Source organism: Pleurodeles waltl, chromosome 5, assembly GCF_031143425.1.
Source record: "Pleurodeles waltl isolate 20211129_DDA chromosome 5, aPleWal1.hap1.20221129, whole genome shotgun sequence".
Lineage (NCBI taxonomy): Eukaryota > Metazoa > Chordata > Amphibia > Caudata > Salamandridae > Pleurodeles > Pleurodeles waltl.
Genome location: NC_090444.1, coordinates 1,473,158,847 through 1,473,183,146, shown reverse-complemented (window position 1 = coordinate 1,473,183,146; position 24,300 = coordinate 1,473,158,847).

Sequence of the window (24,300 nt, the reverse complement as noted above, 5' to 3'; positions counted from 1 at the left end):
AATTAATGTCACCCATCTGAAAATAGTGTTTAAGGGAATCATTAAAGGAAATGTGGGAATGACTATTAAGAACATTACAGTGAGAACAAGTTACTCTAAATGAGCAAGGAACCAGTGAAAGTGTCAAGGGAGGCACATGTGAGGACTCAAAAAGTGGAGGACAATTTTGGAATTGACACATCCCAGCAAAGGAAACTCCAGAAGAATGTGTGGATGATGATGGGCAAGAAAGAGTTAAGAATGTTAAACTTGAGGGTATTAAGGACACTTGTAAGGGAATCAATTGAAATTATTAGGGAATGGAGTGAGACAGAAACGTTTAGGGAATAGTGGTCCGGGAAAGAGAAGGTCATGGTGAAACAAAGTGGAGAGGGTTCAAGGTCAGATGAGAAAGGAGCTGTAGGAGGGGTGGGAAAGAAGTATCCTTTTTAGGAAGCTGCAGCGAGAGACTACATTCATGACCCATGGTCAAGATCAGACATTTTCCATTTTACAACCTCTGTTCCCAAACTCAAAGTGAATCCTGATAAGAGGTACAATCAAATGGAACAGATTATGACCATCTCCAAAGTTCTGTGGGAAGACTTTGGTGTATTCTTCGAGGTGGTGGTCCCAAAGGACCTGAGGGCAGGAGAGTGTAAGAGGGTAGATGATTGGCCAACACAAGAGCCTCCTCAGATGGCAGGATCTAATGCACTTTCACCCGTAGTCAAAATCAAATATGACGAGGTCATAAAACACCTAAAGACAAAGGTTCCGCAAAAGGAGATGAATTGGCCCAAAATTAGATTTTCCAAATCTCTCAAGAGCTGAAAAAGTCAGTACAAGCTTACACGCTTGATGCAGCTGTACAGGGAACACAGTGGGATGAATAATCCCCTGGGAGATAACTTTCAGGCAATCAATCAATCAGGCATTGCTTATTTAGCGCAGCTACTCACCGGTAAGGGCCTCAAGGCACTGGGGGAGGAAGGTGGGTAGCGTAGCTACCATCAGTGAAGTGGTTCTCCAAAAAGCCATGTCTTCAGCTCCTTTGTGAAGTTGAGGAGAGAGGTAGTTTGTCTGAGGTGAAGCGGGAGGGTGTTCAAGGCCGTGGCTTTGATGTGAGAGAAAGAGTGTCCCCTAGTTCTTGATTTCCTGATGCGGGGTACTTCGGCGAGGGAGAGCTGGGCTGACCGGAGGGTCCAGTGGGGTACGTGTATGATGAGTCGGCTGTTCAGGTATGCTGGTCCGGTGTTATGGAGGGCTTTGTGGGCGTGGATAAGGATCTGAAGAGTTTGGAGACATTGGAGAGTTTCTCACCCTTCTTTGTACAGGTACTGCACCCTGAGCTTACCAATCAAGTCATCCAAGGTGTCCTCTGCTGGCAGAGCAAACTGGTTGATGAGATCTTTCAGTATGTGAAATATTGCAGTGACATGCTGGAGGCAAAGTGAAAGGGGCTTAATGAGAAGTACATGAAAGCCCAAACACAGTTGGCACAGAATGGAGGGACAAAAGGGCTTAAAGTTCCACTCCCTGGACCCAAGATCCACCCCAGTTACGGAATGACAATTTGAGGAGTCTCTATGACCTACAGTGGAAATGTCCCTGGAATCGGAAGAGGATGAGGTGATATGTCAGGGACCAGCATGAGAGCCCTAAATAAAGTTATCCATTGTCACATTTGCAGCAAGGTAGAACATTGGAAGTGGGAATGTCACTATAACACAGAACAAATCATGACCAATCCCCAAGTTGTGAGTCCAGTAGGGCAAGGAGAGCCTCCCCGATACCTAGACCCCCTATGTCAGCCCTGAAAGACCCTAAATCAGACATACTGCTGAATTCCTTCAAACCATCACAGATGCAGGGAGGTATTCCACATCCTCAGCCAAACCACAAAGTACCACAAAATTCCATGATGTCTCAATGTGGCCTAGTCTCCATTATGTCTCAGACAGATTTCAACCAGGATCAATGACAATGCCTGAGGGAGAGGAGGAGTGCGCAGTCCTAGAAGTGGACCAGAGTGGAACATATGTGAACAAAGAGGCTAACAGGCATCCAGTATCCTTCCTAATAGACACAGCATCTGCTCATTCAATGGTTAGAACAGCTGAGGTCGCTAACCTAACCCTCTTGGGAAAGGAAGTCTATGTTGTAGGCATTACTAATGAACAGAGTACCAACCAAGTTACTTCCCCTGTTTCAGTAAAAATAGAAGACATCAGAGAACAACAACATGATCTATTGCACATAGAAGATGGTCAGAAATGAAACTCAAACAGCCAACATTGAATTTAAATTACAGACCGCAACCTGTTGTCATGTTATACCTGGCCACTACAAAGGAGGACTTAATAATTGATTTGAGAGAGACTGTTAGTGAGGATGACTAAGATTTCACAGGGAGTGAAACTGGATCAATCAAAGACGCCACATCCCTGAAGTTTACCCTTCATCCCAATGCTGTTTCTCCACAGATCTATCCCTATCAAACAACTCTAGAAACCATTGCAACGATCAACCCTGTCATTGAGAGCATGATAGAACAAGGCACCTTGAGGGATGTTATCCATAGTCAATGTAACTCACCAACCATGTTCTTAAAGAAGGAGAACAAAAAGTGGAGGATCATTCAGGACCTCCTAGATATATCATGTTTGGCACCTATGAAATTCTAAATCATCTTCAATGTTAAAACTGTATTTTACATTGCAATTTTGAAAATGCCACTGTTAGAAAACTGGCATTTTCCTGCACTTAGCTCTTTGTGCCTGCAGCCTGTCTTGGGTCACCTGTTGTGATTCTTGCCAGTATGCCCTTCAATAGAGGGGTTAGGTGTGCCTCAATGGGCCATCTGCTGGCAGGATGGGGTGCGGAACTGATTCGATTTTTGTTGTTTTAGTGTAAAATAAACAAATAATAAATAAACAAATAAAAACATAATTTATTAAAATGTACTCTATCATTCTAAATTGGTTTGGTATTTTTCTTGTGTTTACTTTATTACTATTTGTGTGCTGAATAAATACTTTACACATTGCCTCTTAACTAAGCCTTACATCTTTTTGTGCCATCCTACCCAGTTTGAGCACAGTTTAATTCAGCAATTTTTTGTGGTTCACCGTGCAAGGGATTAGATGCTGTTGCTTAACCAGCGGTCACAACCCAGTAAACCAACAACTTAATTTATCATAGTTAATGTACTGAGTTGTGCACAAAACCAAGATCTGACATACTGGATGTACCCCTTCCTGACTCAGACCATAACCTTTTTGTTGATGGGTGCTGTTTACGAGATCGACCCAGGATTTTAAGAGGTGCTTATGAGTTGTGAAAGTGTCTTACTTGTGCCATGTAATGCCTGCTCAAGTAGCTGAGCTGATTGTCCTTATCAGAGTTTGCTGCACTTCAGAAGGCTTGCAAATCACTATTTATACTGACAGCCAGTATGGTTTTGGAGCAAGTTATGGTCACAGCGAGGTTGCCTGACCTCGGCTGGTACCTCAATCTAAAATGGGTTGTTCATTTTGAATCTATTGGATGGTTTTCAGTTGCCAAAAGAAAGCATTGTAGTGAAGTGTGCTATGCACGAGAGTGGCAGTGATTTTGGTACCAGATGCAATGATTATGCAGATTAAATTGGCCAATGCTGCGCTCTTGAGTCCTGCACCATCCATGTGGATGAACATTGTAATTTAGAGGGAGAAACTGTTTCTAAAATGCTATTGATTACTGTACATACCTTTATTGAGTCGAGGGAACTGCAGACTACTGCCCCAGAGCTAAATAAGGCCAAATGGGAAAGTATGGGATGTGTGAAGGATGCCAGTGACATTGAGATTTCCAGTGATGGGAAAACAGTTCTTCCTGATTCCCTACTGCCAGAAGTGGTGCAGCACATGTACGGCCCAACACATGTGAGTAGAGAAGGGATGGTGTCTACATTTAAACTCTACTGGCATAACTCCCATTTCTGATTAATGGCCGAAAATGTGTGCCAACATTACAGCACTTATAAAAACCAAAAGAGTTGTGGTGACCACTATCCACATTGGGAAGTCTGAAGGTCCCTTCACCCATTTCCAGATCATTTTCGTGTCAATGCCTGTATGTAACTAACTGAGGTACATTCTCAGCAATGTGTGTTTGTTTTCACGATGGGTTGAGTAATATTCCAGCAGGAGATGTGGCAGTCTCACAGCTGCCCAATTATCGCTGCACGAGGTGAGACTGTTATTCAGATGCTAGTTCATCTTGAATCAGATCAAGGAACCCACTTCAAGAGTGAAGTGATGCAGTCGATGTGTACAGCTTTAGGGACTGACCAGAGATTCTACTGTAGCGAGTGGCCTGAGGCAGCAGGTGTTGTAAGGACAATGAACGGAGCAATCAAAGCTAAGTTAGCTAAACCCTACGCCTCCATATCTCTCAAATGGCCAAACACACGTTCTGTCGTGCTATACACAGTCCCCCCTGTAAGAGAACAGGATTGTCTCCTCATGAGGAACATCTAGCGCAATGGGCAGATCTTTTTGGGTTGATTTTGTGTAAGAAACTATTGGAACAATATAACGTTTAAAAATTTAAAATGGAGCAGTTTGTTTCACGAGTTAATAGAAATGAGTTTGGTCTGCTCACAACCATACTTCCATATATCTCTGGGCCTATATCAAGGTTCAAGTCATTCTCACACTTTCCTATGGTTGGGTGAAGTACAGCATTTAGTATATAATTGTAGAATCTGTGGACCCATCCCCTCAAATCCAGGATGTTGATCAACTAGTGCAGTAGAACAAACTCCTTTGATTCAGCAAGAAAAGAGGACCATCCCACTGATGCATAGTGTTACAATCTAAAAGAGTCAAATTTGTCAATGAATGTCGTTTCTCTTGTGTACCTAAACGGTCTGGTGTCTTAAACTTGCCATCAACAATGAGCTGACCAAGCCTAGAATATTCATCACCTTTCACTCTTTGGATCAATCTTTTATAAAGCATTGGAGGTAGGCAACAATGATTTAATAGGTGATGTGCAGGGGAATACCGGGGCATCTTATAAGGCACTGGCTGCCATTGTCAACCAAATTTAGCTAGTGATCTGCACCATTTGTATAAACTGTGTCTGTTTAGAGAGTTTAGATGCAAGGATTGTCCTTAGATTCCTCGCAGTTATCAGGATCGAGAGATGGGGCGCATGGCAGTATGCCTTCCAAGGAAAAATGTCCTTACATTTGCAAATTCTCTTCTGTCTGTCTACACTGCCACAGTAAAGTATGGAGCCCTTCTCACTGACCAGAGTGAGTGCTGTATCTCAGTCACGATAATTTAATTGCCTCCCATAATGGGCCTGGTGGAGGATGGAGACCCAGTAAGCTGTGCTCCCTTAAAAAAAAATAAGAAAAGTTCGATCTGCCCAGAAGGTCAGCCTGATGGTTTTCAACATACTGTTCAGGTTTGCCGATGGTGGTAGTTTCCGAGAGGACCATGATGCAAATATTGTTCCTGTGTCATCTGTATTCTAGATCTTTCTTCTTTGCACCTAATTTTGCAAGTTGCACAGTCCCCATATTGTTAGGGGCATCATCCTCTAGAGTGGAGACCCTGTTCTCCATGTCATCCAATTGATGACCATGAATGCCCAGTCTATACTTCATTATTTCCATTTGTGTGGTGAGATGATCTGTCTTCCAGTCTATTGCACGCAGACTGGACTTCATGTCCAGAAGTATCATTTTTATGTTCCTGTTTGACATATTAGCCTCACCTTGCTAAGAAATATCCGCAGGTGATGTGGGTTTAGAGTGGAATGTTGACCACATTTTTGGGTCAAAAGTAAGCCTACTCTGCCTTACATTCATTTTCAGTATCTTGTCTTCGCCGTCCTGGATAGCTCTCAATACACTGTTGCTGAATGTGGATGCAGACTACAAGGACATTGTAAAGAAACCTCTCTTTTTGCATGTTCGCCCCAACATTTTTGGACTGACGATGCTTTTTTTCCGACTCTGAGAGTGCACTGAGGCCTGATAACCGAACCTCAGTGCCAGAGTCTTAATCCCATACATAGTACATGTCGAATTGGATACAGACAATTGACAAGGCTTGCCTTACGTGTACCTTCCTAGTCCATGGTACCTAGGGTGCCCAGGGTATGTAAGGCAGAGTGTCCACTTAGAGCTAATACACTGTTTGTGCCACTATTTGTGTGACAACATACAAAATGGCTCCCCGCCTACTACTGTGGACTGGAAGGGCAGTGCTCACACTGCCAGTTGAACTTTGACATTTAAACCTTTGGTAAAGCCACCCTATCCCTTAACATTATATGTAAGTCTCCGTTAAGGAAGGTTAATTGAGTCCTAACGCAGGGAGCAATATTTTGCTACGTAAGCCATATGTGTTATGATATGTCTTGGCAGCAATACTTCCATATTCTTGTGTTGCTGTGGGTAAACTTTGTGGCCCCACTGGCTAGTATAGGGTTACCATGTGTCAACCCCACCCTGCTAACGCCTGTCTGGGACTACCAAAATGAGTCATGTGAGGTATCAAATCAATCATGACACTAAATATAATCTAATGCCCAGGTCTAAATTAATGTCACTATTAATGGTGGGCAGCTTTTGGAAAAGTTGCCCCTTTGTGCTTTTGCTTGTCTAGCAACCTCACAAAGACATACACATTCAGAAAGATTTCAGACTGCCTGGAGAGATGTGTGAATGAATCCCAAGCTCGGAACAAAGGGCAGTGCCACAAATTCACCTTCTCTGCCTGGATGGCCACCCAGGGAGTTGTTGAGGGGGAGAATACATTAGAGGGACTGGGAGATTTTAGATTGGTCCAGTGCACATTCTCCTGAAAGTCAAATACAAAATAATTAGGTACACTGTTCCAAGGGGAATTCACAGGTCAGCTGGGCACTTCTATGAGTAGATGCAAGAGCTCTCACACACCCAATGGGTGTCATGGTTCATCATTGGGCCTGCTCCTTGTTGGGCTGGCGCTGCAATGCCTGACGGGCCCCTCTGGGGGGCTCTTTGCCGGAGATCTTTTGATCAGTGCTGTAGTCAGCAGTAGGAGTAGACTCAAACCTACAAAGGGAAAATAAGGGCTGGAGGTGGTGTGTTAAAATTGACTCTGAGCCTACCGTCAATCACTTTATTATCACTAGGGAGTCTAGGACAAAGTTAAAAAGAAGGGGAGTGATCAAGGAAATAATGTTCCTCCACTCAACCTAGAAAAGAATCAGGGAAAGAAGAATAACCTTATGTGAGCATGAGGTGTATAAAACAATAGATAAATAACTTACATAAAGCCCTAGTTAAAAGTTGACCTGGGGCAGAAAAAGAAGAGAGAAATGCAATGACATAGTTAAGTATATCACAAGTTTAAACATCTTTGTGGTGTCAAAAGACTCAGTGATAGCATGCACAAGCGCTATGAGCAGATGTCTTATTTTGACCATTCACAGTGGCCACATAAACAGTTTGCAAGCAGCAGTATCAATGCACCCATGGGAGTATATGTGTAAACATAGTGAGCTCAATATCTTCTCCTCCTGTATTAAGGAACAGGCCCTTTGGGAAAATGCGAGCCGAGAGAGATAAATGAAAGCTCACAGATGAAAATGCATAAAAAGGACAGATACCATATGGCATAAAAGGCTGGAATGAACATAAACTCAGAGAAAAAAGTACATAAAATGGACAGACATCATGTGGCATCAAAAATGCAATCAATGCGAGCATCAACAAAAATCTACACTGCAGGTGGCTTATAACATGTCATATAAAGGTGAAGACTGTGAAAGGCATATGTTAGGCTATCGTGAAAGTGTATACACGTTTTTGATGGGCATGGTGCTCTGAATCAGGATCACATACCGGGGCACATTACAGTGATATAATGAAGAGCCTCATGGATGTAGAGGTCTCTCATCGGAAGGTGATCACAATAAAAGGTGCATCTGGGTTGCAGGCAATTCATTAATCAGGTGAAGATTATGTCAAAATCACTTGAGTATCATAATTAATTATTTTACACACAGGGGGTTTGGCCCAGAGGCGAGCTTCAAAGGGGAAGTTATCTATGATGGGCTGCATGGCCCAACACCCTTGAGCAGGATACCTTTTGTTCCTGCTAGCTGCATGGAGACAGGGCCAGAGAGGGGAAATTCACCCCTGAACTGATTTTACCATTGGCATGTTGCCCTCAGGTAGCCACACCTCTAGGGTGGATTGCTGCGCTCCTCATGACCAAAGAAGGGCTGTACCGTCTTTGAAGATGCACAGAGGTGGCATTCTACGATGGCCAGATGCCACACACCACAGGAGCTTAATCATAAGATAGGAGGGGACCCAGTTGCCCATTGGCTATTGACTATGTGGTCCCTCTGGGCCACCTTTCTGGGATAAATATGGCACCCTTGGCTTCTTGACCCTCAGTGCTCCATGTACTTGGAAGGAAGGTGAAAAGAAGACCACTTTGCACCTTTTGGAAGCAAACAAAGAAAGGTTGTAACACTAGGGTGACTGTACCTGCTGCACTTTGGGCTAGTAGAGTTTGGACCGGTTCTGTTTGCATGGCTTGAGGAAAAGTTGATTCCCACCCCCTGTCCATGCAGAAACTCCAAGGGTAAGTTGGCTGGCCTCCCTGAACGGCACTGGGCACATTAAAGCTACTAGAGCCCAAGACACACCCGGTAGCCACTGTGTACGTTCCACAGCTACATGACACCAGACAGAAACAAGCATTTGCAATGCAACAGGTCTCGCATTTCTCCGAGTTAGAGCTATTAGCAGTTGTACTCCCAATCGGAATTTTCTTGCCACATTAAATGGAGAAAATAATTTGATTGCGCTGCGACAGTTCACTCGTAGTGAAACCTATCGGCAAAAGTAAAATTATCTACGTCACCATCAAAAGTGCAATTAACTGTGTAACAGGGTCGATGTCATGGAAAGCGCTCGACTTCTGCCAAGCGAGATCGCACCGCGAAAAAAGATAAAAAGTAGTCCACAAACCGAACGGAAAACAGCGAGCCTCGCATGTTTTCAGTACTTGGTCGCTGCGCTCGAGGAGGGCTAACCACCGGAAAAGGCATGACGTATGCATGTCTTCCACTAATGAAAGCAAGCAGATTTTAACAGGCAAGCCCACGAACCAATGAAAGACACTGACGTGACATGAACGGGGCTCCGAGCCCTTTTCTAACTACTAAAGCGTCTCGCAAGCGAAACACATTCGCAAGCGCATGCGATGCAGGCTTGACCCTAAAAAGGAAAATGGATAGGTCGATAGTGGGACACAATTTTAGGGTCATCAGTGTATTGTTCCTGTAGTGGGGTAATGACTGTGCATTTCTGAGAATCAGGATCAGTTTAAAAGAGAATAGTGATATTGATCATAGTGGTTGAGTCGCTCACGCGAGAGGGTAAGAGTAATTTGAAACATGCGGCCAAGCAAGAGTTGAGAGTGTAATTAGATTATTTTGCTTTGAGATACATGTTTAAGACCTCAATAGTCCAGAGGTTTGAAAGAGGTGACAGTGAATCTTTGCTGTGGAGGTGCAATAGGAGAGTAGGACAGACACTTCCATGTATTGATGATCGAGTTGCAGATTTTAGCATTAAGATCTTCAGATTGGATGTTGCTGGAGAGTGCATTAGTGTAAGTGAATGGTAATGTGAAGTGGTGATAAGTGGTTATTGTGGAGCTTGGCATAGGAAGGGTGGCATAAAGTACTGATGCAGATGATGTGAGAGCAGTGGCCGACTGTAACTTTAGGAGGGTTGGGGGCGGGCGGGACACACACGCACACTCACATTCATTCATTCACACATGCATGCACATACACATCCATTGACACCTCTATCAAATATTCAAACATACATGCATGCACTCACCAAAAATGTATTTAAAAAAACACACACTCTCCTACTAATCTACAGCTTTGCCTTGGAGGTCCCAGGAGGGTTGGGACTGCTGCCTTCCTTCACTTCCTTGACCTTAGGTCAGCCAATGAGGGAAGGCAGCAGTTCCAACTTCATCACAGAGTGGTATGGGGTCAGTGTCACTCATTGACACTCGCCCTGGGCGCTTCTGGGCTTAAACCCAGGTGGGAGTCAATGGGTGATGCTTCCCCTCATCACCGAGGGGGAGGGCCTCGAGGCACCTTTGCTGAGCTGAGGAGGCCATACCCACAGGGGCAGTGAGCTCCTCAGCCCAGCAAAGCTCAGCTCAGGCTGCCAGGAGTCTGCACATTTAGCACATGTAGCCCTGGCTCCCTGACCTGAAAATGAAGGCTGACCTTTGCTCAGCCTAACAGACACTCTTGAGGGGCAAAAGGTGGGGGGACATAGCTCTTCAGCCCCAAAGGACGAGCGCTGCTGTGTGAGACTAATCGAAATATCAATACTCAATTTTGTGTTTTTGAAGCTTTTGAATATTTCTTCAAATGCCAACAAGTTCCTGTCATTGACATGGATCATGATAGTTCAAATTCTGTTCATATTGAAAGGTGTGGTTCCTGGAGGAGAAGAGAGGTATGATGGCATTGAATCTGTGGACACCTCGAATTTGTTATAGCTTGTCTATAATGAGCAGGACTGTAGCTTGGTCAGAAAGATTGGTGGGGGGGGTGAGGTTCATAGTTTAATGTGAAAATACATTCTACCACTAGAAAGGTGCATGAAAGGCTCTTAAGGGACAGTGAAAATGGAGAGGAATGCAGATTGGTAGGGGAACTGAGTGAGAGAAATCACAATTTTTTGTAAAATAGCCAACATTTTTTAAGACTTTCAAAACCGAGCAATGGAGAATGTGTGTGTGTTTGTCTGTGTATGGAAATAGTCCTGGTGAAATCCAACAGACACCTCACCAAACCTCACTCAAAGCACTCAAATAACCAAATACTTACCAGAAAATACATTTATTACGGGGTGTAACACCCCAAACACCGTCCTGAAGCTACGTCCCTGGTGGTGAGCTTGGACAGGAATGCGTCTAGGTTAGTTGTAAAGAATTGGAGATCCTTATTGATGAATTAATTGACTTTGGTTCAAAATAGCTGTCAGCTGTGAGGGCTTCAGGTGCTTCACTGTGGCATTTTTAGCATTTGCCTTCCATTTATGGATGCTGTAGGTGATGTGTATATGATGAAGAGTCTCACAAGCTTAATCTAATGTAACTAGTAGTTCTACGGGTCTCCATGATGAAGGAGTGATCAAGACTTTTGCTCAGAAGATGAGAAGGAGATGGCGAGTGGGTCTCAGTGTTAAAAGGGAATATGAATGAAATGCATATCTCCAATCACTAGTGCTCGAATTGTCTGCACGAGTCACATGGGGAATGAAGCTAAGATCAAAACAGATAGTTATTGGAGAAAAAGTGAAGCATTAAACTTAGTGAAATATGTCTAACCTGATAGAAGGTGAGTTGGCTAATTTTAACAGAGTTTAAACCTGCACCTTGAGTCAGTGCAAATTAAAGCCTGCATTAAAGTATTGTCCCATTCTTCCAGCCAAGTAATAAACTGGATTACACCTTTGGGGGACATATGGATTTTCAGTATTTTGTTGTGATATATTCGTGATAGGACTTGATTTTAAGTTGGGTAGTACCAAAAAATATCTATCTGTAATGGTTCGCTCCACATGGCAGCCAAAATGTGAGTTAGTTCCATATTGCACTACTTTCACAGATGTGTACAGGCCTGGTTTAGAGTTTGGTAGCCATGGAAAATGCAGAAAGATATAGAAAAAGTAACACACACTTCCTTGGAAGATTCTCAGCTGTAGCTAATATTCTCATGGAATTACCTTCATGGTGGGCATAGCATGTCTTTCAACTGTTAATTGCAGTGGTTTGAAGTACATAAAGAATTTACCTCCCTCTATAAAGTGCTATACATTGCACAGCTGCTGAAACGCTATTGGGTGAGTGATGTCTGAGTGCTTTGTAGAAGAGTTGATCTATAACACATCTTGGTAACCAAATGAGAGCAAACTATGAGATCCTTTGTTCTGAGTTTTGTTTATTGTTAATATTTTAATTACTTCTGTAACTACCCAAATATACGTTTACATGTTTATTGTTCATATCTTGAAGATGTGTGTTTTATCATCCATTCTTATTTCCATGTTATGAAGTTGAAATGTCTACTTTTTCCTACAGGTGACAGAATAATGGTGCTGCCCATCAGTGACAGCAATGAAAGAAAGGGTCAAGTTTAATTACAGCATTGATGACCCCCATTCATTTTTGTCTATAGGGGTTATTATGTATTTTTAGTATAAAGAATTTCCATTGCCATGTAGTTGAATGGGCATCACTAGCCTCTTGGATTGCAGTTGTCTCTAAGGAGGTGCATGGTGTCTAATTGTCAAATCTACATAAAACTGGTTGGGTGTATGGGTCTGCAATTTCGTGACTTTCACCTCTTTGAAGTATTTTACGAGGCTGATTGGGTAAATGATTGTTCGATACTTGAATAGTTCTTTGAAAAGTGTTAGTTTGAGAGAATGTGTTTGGTTTTTAGAGCAGTGGAGAGTGAAAGTGATGAATTTACTCTGCTGAGCATGAGGGTGGGGGTGTATCCTCCATTGAGGATGGTGTTAATGATGGTTGATGTTGTAATGGTGTGCCTGTAGCAGCTTGCTTTGAAAAGTGCCACTATGTTTGAGCGGTTTGAGACAGTCAGACTAATGAAAGTTATCTTGGCAGGTGGTAGGGTGGATCATGGGACTGTTTAGCAGACAGACGTTTGAGGTCAATGCTGTTTGGTAGGGTTGTATTTGGAGAGAGACTTGGTTGACAGATGCTGATGTCTCCAGGCGGCAGGAGAGTGTCAGACATAGAGTTGGCTAATGCTCCTAAGGGCCTTGCTTTTGTTAGAGGTTCTTAACATTGTGTTAGGTATTATTGCACCTCACTGATGCAGTCCAACAAGGCTGAAACATGTCTGGGGTTGCTTTTTGTGAGTACGTGCAAATGGGGCATGGCATAGCAGTTCTCACACTTTTTTTGCTGTAGGGTTGAGTCTGATTTGTGTATGGTTGGTCACTGTCTGCAGTGGCACAGTGAGCACAAAATGAAGGGCCTGAGTCCAGCCCAACCTATTAAGTGAAGCATTCCATTTATACATATTTGTTTTCTACAAGATGCTTTGGGTGTGACAGGTATGACTAGATATGAGGCTTCTAGTTAACTGTACTATTAGAGACGTGGTCCACTTCACTGATGTAGTGCTGCAAGGCCGAGGGCTGCCGCTATTCCTGGGCAGAGAGTCACTGACATGACAGTTCTGGCTGGGTACCCCAACATAGTGGGGCTAAGACCGCTTTGCATATGGTTTCTCTCTGTCTGCACTGGCAGAATGAGCAAAAAATGAGAGACTGGAATTTGGTTCAGTTAATTATTTTCATGAGATTGTGCATAGATATTCCTTAGTCCCCTGACTCCTAAATATTCATTATAGACAGACAGTGCAAGAAAATAATGCGGAGAAAACCCTGGTGATTATAAAAGTGAGGGATTATTTCCATAATTTAATTTTTATTAAGTAAATTTAGTAAAAAGGTAAGCTCACCACAATGTGCTCCCAGCATCAAGTATTTTATTCAGACATCCTGGAGGGCAAGACAAACAAGCAACTTTTTTGGTTTTGCTGTAATGATTGAGGCGTAAAAGCATCCGGAACAGTGCTTAATTTGAGCCGGTGGTTTCCGGTACAGGGCACAGGCACCTATTTTTGAAGGCCTGCACTTATTTTTCTGCATCAGGCATTCACTGCGAGCAAAAGATATGTATGGGAAAGACGAGGAAGAGAAAAACAAAAAAAAGTCACAAGGGGAGAAAGCAGAGAGTTGCAAGCTGAGTTGAAGGGGCAGGGAGTGGCTGTAAATGGATTAAGGAGGCCAGAGATGGCTTTAGGATTACACTGCGTCAGTATTCTGAGCTCGCACTTTTAATTGGAGCAGCCGCGTGTTTAAGAGGAGGGCTTTGGGCACCGGCACGTTTTTATTTACAAATTAAGCACTGACCCCGAGCAACACTGTTTTTGTCATTGACCGAAGCACCTCATCAGAGTACAGTCAATCTAGTGTTTACCATACACATGTAAGAAGAGGTAAAATATCACATAAAATGTAGCATTTGCAGATAAGAAATTCCCTGACAACAAATATGACACAGCAGTTTATTGTAAACTGTAAATAAGCATAATGTTTACATAATTTTTGTGAACGTCTAAGTTAAGACTATTACGCCGATAGATGGTATGTAAAAGCCAATTCACCAAGTTGTACGTGAATTGGAAAAGTTTGTAACGTACACAGAATTGTAAACATACCTCGACGCCCTGCGTGATTCAATCACCAACTAGTTTATTCCTGAGCTGGTGACAGGACAACGATTACAGTCTGCTTCGTGAAGGTCGGGATGGTGTGCTAGTTTGCATGAATTCTTATTTTCTGTGGTTTTTCTGAAATGTCTGACTTTTCCATGACTCTGGCCACAGCATCTTGCAATGTTCCATGGAAAAGCACCTTTTTCCGAGGGGGTGTCTTATCTCAGACCCCAGGCACGTCTGTCCAGACAGGTCTGCGCGTGTCCGGCTAACATTCCAAAGGTTTTGCTCGGTGTCTGACATTTCACGCCACCCAGGCCGCTTTGTGCATAATCTCAGGTCATAAACTGCAAACACCCCCAGAGAAGTGGGACATTCCTCGTTAGATCATGTCTGTTGGACTAGACTAGGATGTGTGTGTGTGGGGGGGGGGGCGTCAATGGGGAGCCAGGCAAACAAATAATGTGATGAAAGCGTGACTCATATTTGCTGGGCCTTTATGTTTACAAGACTGGGATTTGTTTTTACCAAACTATTGTTATTTAGCACCATGAGTCAATTCATTAAAAATGAAGTTACTGAAGACTACAACTTCCAGCATGCACTTTCAAAAAAAGATACTAAAGCATTGGTCGGTATACATTATTTCCCACTGACACAGAGACGTTTGCTCACCAGGGGTATAAGATACAAACACAAGCATTTCCAATGCAACGGGTCTCGCGTTTGCTCGTGTTAGAGCTGATAGCGTTGTAAACTCCTAACCCGACTTTTCACTGGTAATGAAACCTATCGGCAAAAGAGCATTTATGTACTAACCGGAAAAAGTGCAATTAACTGTGTAACAAGCGCTCGACTTCTCCCAAGCGAGATCGGGCTGGAAAAATAGAGAAAAAGTAGTCCAGAAGCCGGACAGAAAACAGCGAGCCTCGCATGTTTTCTGTACTTGGTTGATGCGCTCGAGGAGGGCTATCCACCGGAAAAGGCATGACATATGCATGCCTTCCACTATTGAAATCAAGCAGATTCTAATAGGCAAGCCAATGACAAACACTGACATGACGTGGACAGGGCTCCGAACCCTTTTTAATTACTAAAGCGTCTCGCTTAGCGAAAGGCATGCGCAAGCGCATGCCACGCAGGCTCGACCCTAAAAAAGACAATTTGGAGATAGCCAAAAGGTTCAGCTATGTCTGCTAGACCCATGATTGTTGGTTGTGACTTGATTCATCAGCCAAGGTGAACTCAAGCTTCCACCAAAGATGTGCACCGTCAGTGCTGTGCTGCACAAGTGCAACATCTGCATTGGCAGCCTTTGGAAGCCTATAAAAGAGGACTTTGTTAGACCCCACGATCAATGGATTCAGTCTCTTCCGCTCACCTGTAGACCAAGGACTTGATGAGACTGCACCCCCACAGACCTCACTGCATCAGGAGCATCCTTGAGCATCTTTAAGCCTGCATCCCTTATTATCAGGACCGCTTCATAGTCATCTACGGTGGTGTTAGAAATGGGGTCTCTGATTGGCAGTCAGTGTGCACTCTGTCCTAGTCAGGGTAAGAGAGTTACACTACTATGAAAACCCATGCTTACCTCCTTGTAAGCTTGGCACAAGCAGTCAGGATTATCTCAAAGGCAATGTGTGTCGATTTCCAGATAGGGTACCTCGGATTCACGCATATTCACGATGACTATGACGCCCAGCGACGCTGCGTGTGAAATTCGGCCAGACGTGATGGAAAACCGTGCTGTGTGGGTTTTGTGTCATTTTTAGCAGCCACAAGTGGGTGTTGCAACGTTTCTCTAGCCTCGATGCAGATGATGCGCTGAAATCAGCCGCAAGGCAGGTGGCGCATCATTTTTCAGCCACATTGAACATGGTGCATCAAAATGTTCCCCGCACGGCTCCCTGTATGTGGATTTCAGTCCTTTTTCTACCAACTTCAACTTTTAAGGTCCCAGCAACTCGGTAGGATAACAACTTGGCAAGACAAGAGTCTCAGCAGAGAGTCCAGATGTTAGCAAGGGAAGTCCTTGATGTCTCTGAGACTTCAAAACAGGAGGCAAACTCAGTCCAAGCCCTTGGAGATTCTTCACAAGAAAGAATATACCACAAAGTCCAAACATTGTCCCCTTTCACAGGGAGAAGCAGCAACTGCAGGATAGCCCAACATAGCACAGTCACAGGCAGAGGTAGCACTTCTCAGTTCTTCTGCTCTTCTCCTTGTCAGAGGTTCATCTTGGTTCCAGAAGCAAATCTAAAAATCTGGGGATTTAGGTCCACTACTTATATCCCTTTCTGCCTTTGAAGTAGGCAAACTTCAAATGAAAGTCTCTGTTGTTCACAAGATCCTGCCTTGCCCAGGCCAGGTGCGAGACACACACCAGGGAGTTGGGAACTGCATTGTGAGAGGACAGGCACAGCCCATTTAGGTGTAAGTGACCACTCCTCCCTCCACTCTAGCGCAGATGGCTCATCAGGATATGCAGGCTACATCCCAGTTCCCTTTATGTCACTGTCTAGAGTAGAGGTTCAAACAGCCCAACTGTCAACTGACCCAGACAGGGAATCCACAAACAGGCAGAGTCACAGAATGGTTTAAGCAAGAAAATGCCTACTTTCTAACAGTGGCATTTTCAAACTAATTGTCAACACCAGAGCAGTACGCGCTCTATTGGCGACAAAAATGCAAAAACCCAGCATTCTCAAAACAAAGTAATTTATGCATTGTGCTGATATGTTGTGGTTTAACCTTTTGCATTGCAGAGTTCAATCCTGAAAACGTATTTTTAATATGCTTACAAATACTGTTCCTTTGCAATGTATTGCTTCAGGTTTTCAGAGTGTGTTAGGGTGTGGCCCCTTTCCAGGGTCTTCCAGAGACTTTCCCTGCAACATGCCTGGGCGTGGTTCTGGGCTGGGCCAAGACTCTATAAAAGAGAGCCAGCCCAACTCCCAGTGCTCACTATTCAGAGGTCCCGGTGCAGAGGTCCCTTTGAAAGCGCAATCTTTCCTGGTTCAAGTGGAACTACACTTCACCTGCAGACCAAATACTTTCCCCGATGCCCAGTACAAAGTAGCTTTCTTGTTATCATATCTGTCTGGGGATGCAGCTATTTGGGCAATTCCTCTTGTGCGTAAAAATAGTCCCTTGTTGTACAACTGGAGAAATGTTGTTCGTGAATTTGAGAGAGTTTTTGATCGTAGAACTGTAACACAGTCAGCAGATCATGAATTATTAGATTTACGCCAAGGGAATCAAGACCTAGTGTCGTATTTAGCCAACTTTAACCGGCTGGTTGCCGAGACATCCTGGCCTGGAGAAAAACAAGGGGTATTGTTTTACAAGGGACTCAAAGAGGAACTAAAAGATATCTTAGCGCAAATCGACCCACAACCTACAGACTGTCAAGAATTAATAAATCTTGTCTTGAGACTTGATCATCGTTTAGCAGAACGTAAAGGAACGCGCAAAAAGATTGAAAAATATTCATGACGTGTTCATGATAACAGAGACTCAAGAACTCCGAAAGAGAGAACGCCGGAACCAATGGAAATTGGAACCATCCGAAGACCTTTGACCAAAGATGAAAAGGACCTACGCAGAAAAAATGGACAATGTCTTTATTGTGGGCGAAAGGGTCATTTTGCCAAAGATTGTCCAATCAAACCAAAGAACAAGCAAGGTCCAATTTCAGAAGGTCGCAGCCAATGCACCAGTCGAGTTGGAAAACTACAACACCCGAGATGCAGAGAAGGGTTGCTCTTTTCACAATCTAGACATCTTAAACTGGAAATAAGAGTTCAGGTCAAGAAAAAGATCTATTTCAAAAAAGCTCTAGTCGATTCTGGAGCTACTGGGAACTTTGTTGATGTCCAATTGGTTTGTGCATGGGGGATCCCATGTATTGAAAAGAAAACCCCAGAAATCATCCAGGCAGTCGATGGAAAACTCTTGACTGGAGGTCCAGTAACTCTTCAAACTATCCCCTTGTCGATGATTTGTGAAGATAAGAATCAAAGAAAGAAACATAAAGAGAAAATCATTCTTGACGTGATCCATGCTCCCCAATATGGGATTATCCTCGGCTTGCCATGGTTAACTCATCACAATCCGGAGATCAATTGGGCAGAACGAAAAATCGTGTTCTCATCTGCGCTATGTAACGAACAATGTCTCCAAAAGATTCAAGTACCAAAAGTTTGCAACTCTTACATAGCTACTGCAGCGGAGAAAGAAATTCAGCTGCCCAAATAGTATTCATCGTACAAAGATGTATTTGATGAGAAAGGAGCAGAGACTCTACCTCCTCATACATCTTATGACTGTCAAATTGATCTAGCCCCAGGTGCGATACTTCCCAACTGTTGTGTATATGCCCTGTCAGAACATGAAAATCAACATTTACGAAAATACCTAGATACATTTTTGGAGAATGGCTTCATTCGCCCCTCTAAGTCTCCTGCAGCTTCGCCTTTGTTTTTTGTTCCACAAGCTAATGGAGAACTTCGAACTTGCATCGACTATAGGGGTTTGAACAAAGTCACCATCAAGAATAAATACCCCTAATTCCGGACTTATTGGAACAAGTAAAGAAAGCAAAAATCTACACGAAGCTTGACCTTCGAGGTGCTTATAATTTGGTCAGAATGAGAGAGGGTGACGAATGGAAAACAGCGTTCAAGACAAGATATGGCCTTTTTTAATACACCGTCATGCCTTTTGGTCTGTGTAATGCTCCAGCAGCATTTCAATTTTTCTTGAATGACGTTCTTAGAGAGTACCTCGACATATTTGCCATAGTCTACATCAATGACATTTTGATCTACTCAGACAATGAAAACGAACATGTCCAACATGTCAAGAAAATTCTGGCAGCCCTTCGAAAACACCATTTATATTGTAAACTAACCAAGTGTGAGTTTCATGTTACCACAGTTGAGTTTTTAGGGGTTATTCTTACCCCTCAAGGTATGGTGATGACAGAAAAGTAAGTAAAAGCCGTATCTGAATGGCCCACCCCAAAGACTGTTCGTGATGTACAATGTTTCCTGGGGTTTGCAAATTTTTACCGGAGGTTCATAAATCATTTCTCCCAGACAGTGGCTCCAATCACTAAGCTACTAAGAAAGAAAGAAAAGTTTGTATGGTGCCTAGAAGCTGATCAAGCCTTCTTGACTTTGAAGGAAGCTTTCTCCACTGCCCCAGTCTTGACTCATCCTGAAGCGAATCAACCTTTCATAGTGGAAGCTGATGCTTCAGATGTAGCAATAGGAGCCGTCTTATCACAGTGAAATAAAGACACTGGTCAACTTCATCCTGTAGCTTATATGTCTCGGAAATTGAACAAAGCTGAACAGAACTATGTCATTGCTGAAAAAGAGCTTCTAGCGATTCATGATGCCTTTAAAGAATGGAGACATCATTTGTTGGGTTCCAAATACACTGTCACAGTATATTCTGATCATCGTAATCTTCAATTCATGAGTTCCATCAGACTTTTGACCCCTCGGCAATTACGCTGGATGCTTTTGTTTGCCAAATTTGATTTTGTAGTTACCTTCCGGCCTGGTAAAGCTAATCGCAAGGCTGACGCCTTGTCCCGTCAAGAGTCTACCACGTTGCCTGCATTTCAAGCCTCCAGAGCTATCATTGCTCCTGTCAAGGTTATATTTATCATAAAAACTGAAGATTTCTTGGAAGAAATTCGCAACGCTTTCACTGTTGAAAAATGGCAAACATGGGCCCAAGCAGATCCCAAAAGGTCAATCAAGCAAGGTTTACCCTTTCATGACGCTCGTTTGTTCGTACCCACTACCAAACTTCGCAAGATAGTGTTTCATTGGTTGCATGTTATACCTACGGCAGGTCACCCAGGTACTCCTAAAACTCTTGAACTGATCCAACGCTATTTTTGGTGGCCTGCCCTAACAAAAGATGTAAAAGCAATGGTAAACAACTGTGAAGTTTATGCTCGCATTAAAACAAGTCATTCAAAACCAAAAGGGTTGTTACATCCACTTCCAACCCCAAATCGTCCATGGGAGCACATTTCTTTAGACTTTATTACCGGTCTGCCAGTGGTTCAACAGCATTCAGTAATTCCGGTGGTAGTAGATAGTCTCACGAAATATGGACATTTCATCGCCTGTAAAAAATTGCCCACTTCTAGTGAATTGGCAACTATTTTACTGAACAGAGTGGTTCGTTATCATGGACTGCCAAAGGTTATCCTCTCCGATCGGGGTCACAATTTTCCTCCAATTTCTGGAAGACATAGTGTAAAACACTCCAAGTGACATCTATGCTATCTACTAGTCACCATCCTCAAACAGATGGTCAAACGGAGAGACTAAATCAGACTTTGAAACAATACCTACGTGCCTAAGCTGAAAAGGCACTTCATTCTTGGACATCTATGCTCTGGTTAGCTGAGTTAGCTTACAATAACTCATTCCTGTCAACACCAGGACAGTGCGCGTTCTACGGGAATTTGGAATGCAAAAACCCTACACTCGCAAGATAATGTAATTTATGCATTGTGATGATATGTTATTGTTTAACCTTTTGCATTGCAGAATTCCATCCAAAAGATTCATTTTTAAGGTGCTTATAAATACTGTACATTTGCAATGTATTGCTGCAAACATTCAGAGTGTGTTAGGGTGTGGTCCCTTTCCAGGGCCTTCTAGAGACTTACCCTGCAACATGCCTGGGCGTGGTTCTAGGCTGGGCCAAGACTCTATAAAAGAGAGTCAGCCCAACTTCCAGTGCTCACTATTCAGAGGTCCTGGTGCAGAGCAGCAGCTTCTTCCTGAGCTCCTGTCCCGGCGGCCTATTTGGATTTTCCAGTCTTCTGCACTCATCTCTCATTGGTGATCACTGTTTCCAGGCGGTAAGACGGTGTTTGGACATTTCCCAACACCGTAATTGAGAATTTTCATATTCTTGATTTTAATTCTTAAATGAATAACAGATTACTTGTGTGCTGCCATTTTTTGACATTTGTATGGTGGTTTGCAAATAGGAAGGACGCGCAATTTATTCCATAAAGATTTGACTTCGTTATTACATGGTTGTTCATTGCGTGCTGATATTTCTTGACATTTACATGATGTTTTACGAGTTGGCAAGACATGCAACTCGTTTCATGAGCATTTAACTTTGTTGTTCATTGCGCGCTATCTTTTCTTGACATTTACATGGTGGCATTCGAATCTGCGAAACGCGCGATTCACTTCTCGTGTGTAATTCATGCTGTTTATTGTGCGCTACCATTTTCTGGCATTCACATGGTGTCATTTGAATCGGCAACACGCGCGATTCTTTCCTTGAGTGTATTTTCATGTTATTCATTGTGCGCTACCATTTCTTGGCATTTGCATGGTGGCATTTGAATCGACAAGACGCGCAATTCTTTCCGTGAGTGCTTTTCATGTTGTTCATTGTGCGCTACTATTTCTTGACATTTGTATGGTGGCATTTGAATCGGCAAGACGCGCAATTCTTTCCTCGTGTATAAATAATGTAAATTACTGTGCGCTACTATTCTAAGACATTTTCTTGGTAGCATTTCAAGTTGACACGTTGTGTGATTTATTCCTTGAATCTACGTTGTGTGATTTCATGGTGCACAATCCTTTATGGTGTTTAATACTCATATAAAAATCTGCAATGTGCGCAATTCACTTCCCAATGTTTTTTCTAAGATGAACACAACAATACCAGAATTCTAGATGTAATGCTGTGTGTTCCTGATATGTATTCTTAAAAGGAGATTCATATGGTTGTTTAGAAATTGCTCAGAGTGTTTCCTGATTCTCATGCTAAAGAACGTACTCGAATCTGAAAGTCCTATTTAACTTTTCCTGTTTCCTCCTCAGGTATTCGGTCATCTAAAGCCTAGTCAGTTTTAGGACTATTCTAGGGTTGTTCATGTTTTTTGGAAAAGACGAAGCTTAGAGTTGTAGCATGGTACTGAATTCATGAGATGTAATTTTGATATTGTGTTTTAACCTTTTGCTTCCTACAGGTCTCCTTCCCAGCTGTTCCCGTCCTAATCCCCTTTTCCCCACTTGGACTCTCTTAGACTCTGTGATAAATCTAATCAGAGTATTGGAGCTGTCTTGTGGCTGAAGTGTTGGGAACGTGCACAGACCCTGAGGATCTGGTGACTCTGACAATTCCACACTTCTATTGGCATTACACCCTTTTTTGGTTTATTTGGCTATCATCCTGACACCTTGCCCATCACAATTCCTCAAGAAAGTTCTCTTACTCCAGCTGTGTCAGAAACCATTCAGCATTTACATCAAACCCAGAAACTGATTCAACAGCATTTAGAAAAAGCCAAATAAAAATATAAAAGGCATTATGACAAGAAACATTGTGAGGGACCGCAATATCAACCAGGTGACAAAGTGTGGCTTTCCACAACACATATAGACTTCAAGAAGAAGCACATGTTTAACCCCAAATTCATAGGTCCTTATACTGTCCTTCAGCAAAACAATCCGGTGACCTATAAACTACAATTACCGAGATCCTTACGGATTCATCCAGTGTTCCACACTTCCCTCTTGAAAAAGGCAGTCCAAAAGGTCCACCCTCATCCAGCTCCTGTTCTAGTACAAGGGGAAGAAGAATACGAAGTCAAGAAAGTGTTGGATTCTAAACTGAGAGGGCGTAATCTATGGTACTTAATCTCATGGAAAGGTTATGGTCCTGAAAGTAAATCATGGTTTTCCGCATCTGATGTTCATGCTCCAGTACTTGTGAGACGCTTTCATCGTCTTAATCCAAGCAAACCAGGCCCTAGAGCGCGTCTGGGAGAGGGGAGTAATGTCAACACCAGAGCAGTATGCGCTCTATTGGCGACAAAAATGAAAAAACCCAGCACTCTCAAAACAAAGTAATTTATGCATTGTGCTGATATGTTGTGGTTTAACCTTTTGCATTGCAGAGTTCAATCCTGAAAACGTATTTTTAATATGCTTACAAATACTGTTCCTTTGCAATGTATTGTTGCAGGTTTTCAGAGTGTGTTAAGGTGTGGCCCCTTTCCAGGGCTTTCCAGAGACTTTCCCTGCATCATGCCTGGGCGTGGTTCTGGGCTGGGCCAAGACTTTATAAAAGAGAGCCAGCCCAACTCCCAGTGCTCACTATTCAGAGGTCCCGGTGCAGAGCAGCAGCTTCTTCCTGAGCTCCTGTCCCGGTGGCCTATTTGGATCTTCCAGTCTTCTGCCCTTCATCCTTCATTGGTGATCATTGTTCCAGGTGGTAAGACGGTGGTTGGACTGTCCCGACACCGTTATTGAGAATTTTCATATTCTTGATTTAATTCTTAAATGAGTAACAGATTACTTGCGCGCTACCATTTCTTGACATTTATATGGTAGTTTACAAATAGGCAAGACGCGCAATTTGTTTCATAAATGTTTTAATTTGTTATTCATTGCGTGCTACCATTTCTTGACATTGGCATGGTGGCTTAAGAATCGGCAAGACGCGCGATTCGTTTTATGGTTTTTAAACATTGTTGTCCATTGCGCGCTACCATTTCTTGACATTTACATGGTGGCTTAAAAATCGACAAATGAAGCGCGATTCGTTTCATTGTACTTTGATCTTGTTATTTATTGTGAGCTGTTATTTCTTGACATTTACATTGTGTTTTACGAATCGGCAAGATGCTCAATTCGATTAATGATAATTTGACTTTGATATTCATTGCGTGCTACCATTTCTTGGTATTTTACATGGCAACACTCGAATCAGCAAGATGTACGATTCTCTCAAGTTTATTTCATGTTGTTTATTGTATGCCACTATTCTAAGATATTTATTATGTAATATTCGAGTTGACAAGTTATGTGATTTGTTTCCTCAATCCATATTGTGTCATTCATGGTGCACAATCCTTTTAGGGTGTTTACTATATATATATATATATCTGCAATATGC